Genomic DNA, 9,497 nt, shown 5'->3' on the forward strand with positions numbered 1-9,497 from the left:
GGCAATATAGTGTCAAGATTAACAGCTTGAGCTTGAGCTTGACACTGTCTGCATTCAAATCAGGCTTCTGTGTTACCAGCTGTAAGGTTTTGGTAAATTACTTCACCTCTGTGGACCTCAGTTTCATTTACAAAATTGGTATAGTTTTACCTATTTAAACTATGATCGTGCTGCTGAGGATTCAATGAATTCATACCTATAAAGCAATAAGAAAGGTCCTTGACACATGGTAAGCATACAAATAAAACATCACTAATAGAAGCAACACTTGAAAACAATCCATTTATCTTTTACATAGTTCCATCTCTTGTGTCCTAGTAGGTTTCCAAACTTGTGGTCACACACCACTATTATTAAAATGTTTAAGCATGCATACCAATATCTTTATTTTATGTATAAATAATGGAAACCTATTGCTGTAGTAATCGATTGTGTGCAATTTTAAACCAGACCACAACAATGGTTCACCAGTTCTAGTTTATCTTTCTCTAATACCCTTGAGCTGCCCTAGGGCACCCCTGCATTGTCAGTGCTTAGACCTCCCATCCCTGAAGAGTTCTTTACTGAAAGCTATCTGTCACCTCCTCAAGTCTTTCTCAATTCCTAAGATTTACTAAAGACAAAAGGGTAACTTCTTCTGTTGAAGGAAAGTAATTAAATTCATTATCATCTGGGAACAGTAATAGTCCTTTAACTCTCCCAGGATTATTCACATACTCAAAAAATGTCCTGTGTTATCCTTACTGAATCGTTAATCAAAGGTCAGGAGTCTGGGAACCACAGCAGGCAAGTCTACCTTAAAAGAATTCTGCTTCTCACTTTTTCCTTTTTTCCAACTCTAAAGACCGAGAGACCCTTTGGGGAGTGAATTGGTCTCTGGTAGGGATCAGAGATGAAATTTTTGCTCATATAAATCACTTAAAAATTAAATTTAGAGTTATTGAAGCCTGTGTACCTGAGACAGAGGCCAGAGGAACTGGTTAGTAGATAATACTGAGAACCAAGGTTTGGAATTTTAGTTTGCTCCAAATGATAAAGGAAACATGGAAATTTTTTGAGAAGTGCTCTTTAAAGGTAAAAGAAGTTGGATCCTGCTTTTATAAAATGCAGTATAAGCATTCTTCTGCTCTTTTGTTTTTCTTCTATCCAAGGAAATATAAACTCTTAAAATGTGGAGGGGAAACAAACCTCTATACCTTCCTTTTTACAGTCCAAGTCTGAGGTTACGTTTGGCTTTGGAAAGAATATTTCTTGTAACAAATAGCCCATGTCATGAGAGTAGCACAGATAAAAGACAAATATAGACTCTTTGGGATGTTTCTATGCATCCAGTAGTACCTGAGAATACACACACACAAACACACACACACACACACACACACACACACACACACACACGGTATAATGTATGTATTGCCCTATGCACCCTGTAGATGTGAAAGCAGAGCTGTAGCTAATACCACTCTTTGGGGCTGCCAAAATGATTCCAAAGAGCTTTATACTGATTCTCTCCTCTGGCAAGATGCTTGCAAAGGGAAATATCTGTGAGTTCTGAGGAGACCTAGGGGAAAAATGTATTTCACAGGAATAAAAACACTTCATTAAGCATTCCTTAGGAAACCTTTCAGTTTTAGACTCTTCACAGGGAAAGATTGTTTCTTCAGGTGATTTGAATTTTGCTTTCACATACTATATGATAGCTATGATATATTTACTTGTGAGATTATTTTTTTGCAAGAATTGCAATGTCTCATAAGAGTAGACGTGGCATTGATAAAATTTCTGGGAAATCTAAAAATGATTATGCATATTCTTTTTTTTTTTTTTTGAGATTTAGTTTCGCTCTTTGTTGCCCAGGCTGGAGTGCAATGGTGTGATCTCAGCTCACCGCAACCTCCGCCTCCCAGGTTCAAGAGATTCTCCTGCCTGAGACTCCCAAGTAGCTGGGATTACAGGCATGTGCCACCATGCCCGGCTAATTTTGTATTTTTAGTAGAGATGGGGTTTTGCCATGCTGGCCAGGCTGGTCTTGAACTCCTGACCTCAGGTGATCTGTCCATCTCAGCCTCCCAAAGTGCTGGGATTATAGACGTGAGCCACCACGCCCAGCTTGCATATTCTTTATGACCTTATTTTTCAAATTTGCTCTGTGCTGTATTCTGTCATTTAGAAACTCCGATAAAGATTGTTGGAGCTACATGCAGGAAAAAGAGAGGGGAGAAAGAGAGAAAGAAAGAGAGATAGAGAGAAGATTATAGAGTGATTCTATTCTTCCATGGGTATTTTAGAGGATTCTTTAATAACATAAAACTGCTAGATGATGCAGTATGAGCTAAATTACAAAATTTTAACCTATAAACCCCACTCATTCATTTAACACATGTATATTGAATATCTACTGTATCCCAGATGCTTGGAATCTATGAATGAAAAAATAAACCAAAACACTGTTGGAAAACATTCCTCCATGTGTCTTATACTCTTCTACATCTTTCTGAGGATAAAAAGAATGCACTGCCCTGACCTGTCCTTACTTGGACCATTTCTCAATGTTGTGTTTGTAGCAAGCAAGCTTGAGGGATGAGAAAAAGTCTTCCTCTGGGACAAAGAACAGTCTTGCTTACTGCTTGCTAAAAACCAGTAGGTTACCAAGCTTACTGAGCCTTTGGTGCAGTACAAACCCACTATGTGCATAGCATCTGTTTGGCCCCTCCACATTGCCCCTGTAGAATTTGGGGATCAAGGAGTACCAACAGAAACATGATGCTCTTGCTGCTTCCTGTGCTGTGAATAATAAGGTTCTTTGTTTTTGACCCCGGAGTCTCATGTCTTTTGCCACCATCTGTGAACATTAATAGGATAACTTTAAATCAGTCCCAGACATGCCAAAACCCTGCCCTCATTCAACTTATATTCTAGACCATAATGTTTCAGTTCTATCATGATTTCATATTTTTATAAAATTTAAAATCGTCTTTGCTTATTTCTGCTCCTTCTCTCACGATCCATCAACTAGGCCTTCTACGTATGTCTCATCACCATTACCCCTACAAAATTGAATTATCTATCTTAGAACACATGCCTGTATATTATAAAATTTCACAGGAAATTAATAAATCTTAAGCAATATGATTTTTTTATAGGAAAGTCACTCCTCTAAGGCACAGATGACAATTTAAGTACTAAGAGGCAGAATCATTTTGTAAAACCATCACTAATTGACTGCTAACGGCAGGAAATTCAGTCATGTGTTTTTGCTAGAGGTCAATACCAATTAGTGATACATTATCAGCAGGATTTCTCTTTCAAAATCATTTATAATATTCAGGTAACTCTTCCCCCACCAGCTACTTGCTTTTTAGAGACGAGTTTACAAACTCATTATAGTTGGATTGTTTAGAGATTATGGAGCCAGGGTTAGTTTGTCATGTTAGGTCTTCTGATATGTAAAATATAGCATATTTCAAATGGTTTCTAATGCAAAAGTTATGTGTACCCTCAAGCCATGAAAGTCATGTATCCTTGCTTCAATACATAATTTTTTCTTTGAAAAATACCCCAGGAAAACAGGTAAAGTGACTAGAAATTATTGAAGAAGAAAGACATGTTGAGCATGAGGCTTCAGGGGAGAACTGTTGAATGTCATCTTATCATTCAGAATTAAAGAAAATATATTTAGGAAATATAAATGCTTATGTATTTAGCCCATTGTTTAATTATTCATTCATTCAGTTTAAACCAACATATATAAGTGAGTTTTAGTGCCCAGCAGTGTGCTGTACCCTGAGGGTTCCATAGTAAGATATAGTCCTTGCAACCCAAGGCCTGAGTAGAGGAGAGAGACACACACACACTCACATTTTTATTATCAGTATCGAAGCAAGCATGCTTTGGAAATGTGTAGAAAGAACAGTTACTTCATCCTAGGGACTCTGTGGAAGGCTTCCTGGTGGTGACATTTGAGCTGAGTCTCAATTTTATTTTTCTGGTAGATATTGAGTGATAATTCTATGCCAGACATTGTGCTCAAGTAATTCTTCTATCCATAGTTTTGAAAATGATTAGATATTGACTTAGTCCATTTTGGCTGCTGTAACAAAATACCATAAACTGGGTAACTTATAAACAGCAGAAATTTATTTCTCATAGTTCTAGAAGCTGGGAAGTCCAAGTTCAAGGGCACCAGTAGATCTGGTGTCTGGTAAGGGTCCACTTCTCATAGATGGCACCTCCTTGCTGTGTCCTCATATGGTTGAAGGGGTCACGGTCTCTCTGGGGTCTCTTTATAAAAAGGGCACTAAGGCCAGGCACAGTGGCTTACACTTGTAATTACAGCACTTTAAGAGGCCCAGGCAGGTGGATCACTTGAGACCAGAAGTTCTAGAACAGCCTGGTCAACATGGTGAAACCCCGTCAATACTAAAAATATAAGAATGAGCTGGGTGTGGTGGCATGCACCTGTAATCCCAGCTTCTTGGAAGGCTGAGGCATGAGAATTGCTTGAACCTGGTAAGTGGAGGCTGCAGTGAGCTGAGATCGTGCCACTGCACTCCAGCCTGGGCGACAGAGTGAGACTCTGGTCTCAAAAAAATAAAAATAAATAAATAAATAAATAGGGCATTAATCTCATTCATAAGAGTGCCACCCCCAAAACCTAACAACCTCCCAAATGCTCCACTATCTGATACCATCACCTTGGGGGTTAGAATTTCAACATATAAATTTTGGAAGAACACAAACATTCAGACCATAGCAGAAATTGAGAAGATTAAGAAAATTTGAAGTGCAAGCCCAATTTTAAAATGTGATCTAGCTATAGAAAAATCACAGTTATAGTAAAATTTTCCCTTTGTTTTTGATATTTGCAACCCTCCCAAATCACTCACTGACAGCCAGCAAACAGAGGGTACACAAATAAACCCAACTGTCCCTCTCTTAGCTGCCCTTATGACCTCTGCTTTAATTCCAATTCTGCAGCCCTGTATCTCCATTTTATTTGTTTATTTATTTTTGAGACAGGGTTTTACTCCTTTCACCTAGGCTGGAGTGCAATGGCAAGATCTCTGCTCACTGCAACCTCTGCCTCCCAGGCTCAAGTGATTTTTCTGCCTCAGCCTTGTAGGTTTTTTTTGTTTTGTTTTGTTTTGTGTTTTTTTGTTTGTTTGTTTTTTTGGAGAGACAGGGTTTCACCATATTCCCCAGGCTAGTCTCGAACTCCTGAACTCAAGTGATCCACCTGCATTGGCCTCCCAAAGTGCTGGGATAACAGGCATGAGCGATTGCACCCAGCCTGGATCTTTATTTTAAATGTAGAATTTCAGACATATGGATCCAGTAAAACAGCATAGATTAAATTCCTCCTTTGTTTTTTAATGACTTAGATTTTTATTCAGGATAAGTATAATAAAGGCTTTTTTAGATTTAATGGCATTTCTGTTTTTTTAAGCATGCATCAAGATTTCATCCTTCCCAGCAAAGTTAAAAGTTCAAGTATGTGGTTTTGGGCCCAGTCTTGCTCTCCAGAATAATTTCTAAGAGATTTTAGAATTTTTTTGTTGCTCTTGTTGCTGTTGAGGATTTGTTTTGTTTTGTTTCTTTGTTGTTGTTTTTAAGTGATGTTCTGACCTGGATTATCATGATATATTAGGCTTGACAGGGTTGAATTGTTGGACCAGATGAAATACTGCTTGGGAAGTCACTGAGCAGGTGGAAAATGCTGTTTAATCCTTGTAACAGGAGAGGCTCATGGTGGTATTGAGAAAATGTAAAACGCAGTAAAACAGGTTAGTAGAGCTGAAGAATAGCAAATGTTTCCTTCTGTCATTGTGTCAGAATGCCTCATGCGGCTTTCTTTTGCACTGAGATATTCCATGTCCCCAAAATATTTCTCCGATGGTGGTAATGAATTGCATTGCCCTCTTGGTTGTAAGAGCGCGGGTATTCTGCTGAGGAGCCATATGGTTCCCATTTATTTTAATGTGTCTTTGACATCAGGAGAATTGCTGAGACAGCAGAGGGAAGTGCTTACACCTTGGACGGCAGCCAGAACTGTGATTATTTATGTTTAGTAACAACTACCTTTTTTTCCCAATAAAAAAAGATATAATATGAAGATGTTATTCATATTGAGATTTTAATAACACTAGAGTATAGGTTTATATATTTTGGAAATAACTGTTACTTTAGTGGCAGTGAAATTTGTTTCTTAAGCATGAAGTTTTAGTGTTTAATTGCACATATGAGAGATTAAGGAAACAAGCTGGGAAGTAGGTGGTACTTGTTTTCTCCCTGATAATAAAGGAACACACTTTTTATTTGGTTTAACAGCATCACCGAGATAGTACTCGGCATATGTAATGCTTTCCATCTGTGGTTCATAAGGATTTTTACAAATGTAATTATTTCTTATAATATTCCTGTGAGGTAGATAAACATAATTCTGAAAATATTAATGGAGAAACTAAGAAATGCAGATGCTCATTAATATAACTTGTATAATGGATTTTAGCAAGTATTAAAATTCAGACTTTAAATCAATTACATTATTTGACAACTTATTATTTTGCAGACATTGGGATAGGAAAATATTTTCTCTAATTCATTAGCAATATGACATGCTTACAATAAAAAAAACCAGCCTTTAAAAATGAAAAGGCAGATACCTCAATAATGTATGTTCCATATGTAAATGTTAATATTGGCTGTGTGGAAATCTTTAAAATTCCCTGGAAAATATTAATGTTATCTAAAATATATAGATAGTGTGGAAAGAGAAAGGAGCTGATAACATTGATCAAAATTCTTTAAAATGGTTCTCAACAGTAATAACGTCAGGTGATAGCTGAGTACAGATAGTCCCTGACTCCTTAATGCTGGTTGGACTTACAGTTTTTGATTTTACAATGGTGAGAGAGCAGTAGGCATTCAGTAGAAACCGTACTTTGAGTACCCATACAACCATTCTGTTTTTCACTTTCAGTACAGTATTCAGTAAATTACATAAGATATTCAATGCTTTGTTATAAATAGGCTTTTCATTAGATGATTTGGGCCCCTGTAGGCTGATGTAAGGTATTCTGAGCATATGTAAGCTAGGCTAGGCTGTTACGATGTTCTGTAGGTTAGGTGTATTAAATGTATTTTGACTTAACAATATTTTCAACTTACAATGGGTTTCTTGGAAAGTAACCCCATTGAAAGTTAAAACGGAGCATCTGTGTATTATATAGAACAGGGGGAAAAATTCCTAATTTTTGGTCTGCTTTGGTTAGAGCTGAGCAAAATTCAGTGCCTATATTTAGCAAAACATTAATATTACATTGTGTTTCCAATATTTTGCTCAAGGATTTTAATATATAATTTTTTTAAGTGATTTGTCGTGTAAGAACAAAATTGAAGCAAAAGGAAGACTGATTGTGAAATGTAGAACTGGAACACCAAAATTCATGATGCCTAGTTCTATAAATTTGATTGATTTATTGATGCAAAAGGAAAATCATACATCTAAATTAGAACAAAAATTAGTAGATCACTCAGTGGTACAATTTTACGTATAATTTAATCTAAACTTTTAGTTTAACAATTCACCATCCCCAATATTAATTGCATTTTATGTTGATGGCTAGGGCATTCTGCAGTTACATTATATTTTCAGTGGGTTGTTAGTTCTACATAAGCAGGAGGATCAGTGCTAAGTCAATTAGATATAAAAATTATTTATAAAAGATAAAATAATTTTTTAAAAAGATTTTTTTGCTTTTTTGATCTGAAGTCCAATGCTCTACCTTTGAGCTGTACCCCCTCTTAAATTTTTGCTTTTTTAATTTCAAGTTTATAACTTTAAAATATGGTATGTCTTGCTTTTGTCCTAGCAAACAAAGTGCCGTTTTTTGTTTTTGTTGTTTTTTGTAGATTACTCACAAGAATTAGTGGGGAAGAGGAGGGGATGTCCTTAAAAAATAAAATGTGTGGATGAACAATTGCTAGTTTTGCAAAGTGATCATCTTTTGTGAGTTAATCATATTAATTATTTATGACATGAAGGCTGGAAGGTCAAAGTGTGTGTTAAATTTTCATATGCAGCTTTCAGAATTTACATCAAAATCTTGGGCAATAAACCTTACTTTTTTCCAACCTGAGAATTTTCAGTAGATGAGTACTCGATCAAACCAAACCAATGAAGTCAAATTCAGCTTGCAGAGAGCTGAACAGACTGGGCTGTGCCTGTCAAGAGAGACTGGGAGGAGAGCTGGTTCCCTTCATGCATATCTCTTGCTTGCTTGTGTGGACGTAACTGACAGACTGAATGGATGACGACGTGACATGCATGTTCATGATCCAAAACAAAGCTTTAGTCAATCAGCTTCAAGGGTCATCTTTTTATATTACTTCTGTTCTTGCTATTTTGTTCTTGTTGTTTAAATGCATACACAGTATTTGCACATATCTTGATAGAATACTTATTATGTCACTTAGTCTTATATGAGAGGGTTTTTTCTTTGTAAACTAACAATTTAAACAAAAGAGTCTTGTCTTGAATTATTTCACTCAGAAGCTGCAATGCGCAAAAGACATTATTAGTCTTGAGGGTAATCCATTGTGAATATTTTCAATTTCATATAGGAATGGGAAATATTTACAGCTAAATGGATATGCTACCTAATCCTATCTATGAATTATAAACCTAGTTCTCCTCTACCAAAGGATTGATATCAGAATGACAACTGGTTCTTATCTGTGTCTATCATATTTTATATGGTCTAGTCTACTTGCTGCTTTACTAATACATAAGTTGGTTGGTTGGTTAGAAATAGGGAAGAGTGGTATTTAAGGACTGAGGAGAGACATGCACTACAATTTTAATAGCACTTAGAGCTATTAGTCGTAATACAGGGAACTGAATATATCAGCAAGAAATAGACTTGGACTAAAAATGATGAGCATCACCTAAGTGGAGGCTACTTTTTCTTGATTTTTATTTTTGAATGCTACTTTCATAGTAATAAGCAATAGTAAAAAAGGAAAAAAAATAAGACCCCTGACTTGTTGTCCTTTAGGTACATTAAGATACTTTTTTACATTTACTGCCTCCGTTTCAGTTCTGATTATTCTTTTGGGAAGAAAAATAACTTAATTCCAAAACATTGGGTAATTAAAAATATTTCCCTACATCATGCCCATTGTTTAAGGTGGGTTTTTTTTTCTTTTGTTTGTGATTGTTAGTATGTGTTTTAAACTCTTTATAACTGAATGTAAAATAACAGATCAGCTTATATTACATACTTAAGGTAATTTGGATTTTGTTCATGGTAAGAAAGAAAATAGTCCCAATTAGTCTTTATTTTCATTTTGCTTCCCATTCACCCATGACACTTCTTTAGTATAAGTCTTTTGGAGTTTTTTCCATTTAAACAATGTATTACTAAATACCTTATTTGAGCAAATTAAATTTAAAAAGACGACTGGGGCAAGTATATTCAGGAAACGAGAATGTGCCT

The 9,497-nt window shown here is 36.0% G+C and overlaps 1 protein-coding gene and 1 long non-coding RNA gene across 8 annotated transcripts in view; one reads left to right on the forward strand and one right to left on the reverse strand.

Annotated features, from left to right (window-relative positions):
- Positions 1-9,497, forward strand: part of CSRNP3 (cysteine and serine rich nuclear protein 3) — a 217,999-nt gene that overhangs the window by 169,906 nt on the left and 38,596 nt on the right. The window lies entirely within an intron of this gene.
- Positions 1-9,497, reverse strand: part of LOC103786514 (uncharacterized) — a 96,025-nt gene that overhangs the window by 21,242 nt on the left and 65,286 nt on the right. The window contains exon 4 of one of the 4 annotated variants that reach the window (XR_001337873.5): positions 284-2,842. The exons of 2 other annotated variants lie outside the window; for them this stretch is intronic. This is a non-coding gene — a long non-coding RNA (uncharacterized LOC103786514). Of the gene's footprint in view, positions 1-283; positions 2,843-4,020; positions 9,496-9,497 lie in introns of those variants that run through there. One more of the 4 variants, XR_008624530.2, reaches the window with a different exon arrangement.

The sequence above is a fragment of the Pan paniscus genome, chromosome 13 (genome assembly GCF_029289425.2).
Source record: "Pan paniscus chromosome 13, NHGRI_mPanPan1-v2.0_pri, whole genome shotgun sequence".
Lineage (NCBI taxonomy): Eukaryota > Metazoa > Chordata > Mammalia > Primates > Hominidae > Pan > Pan paniscus.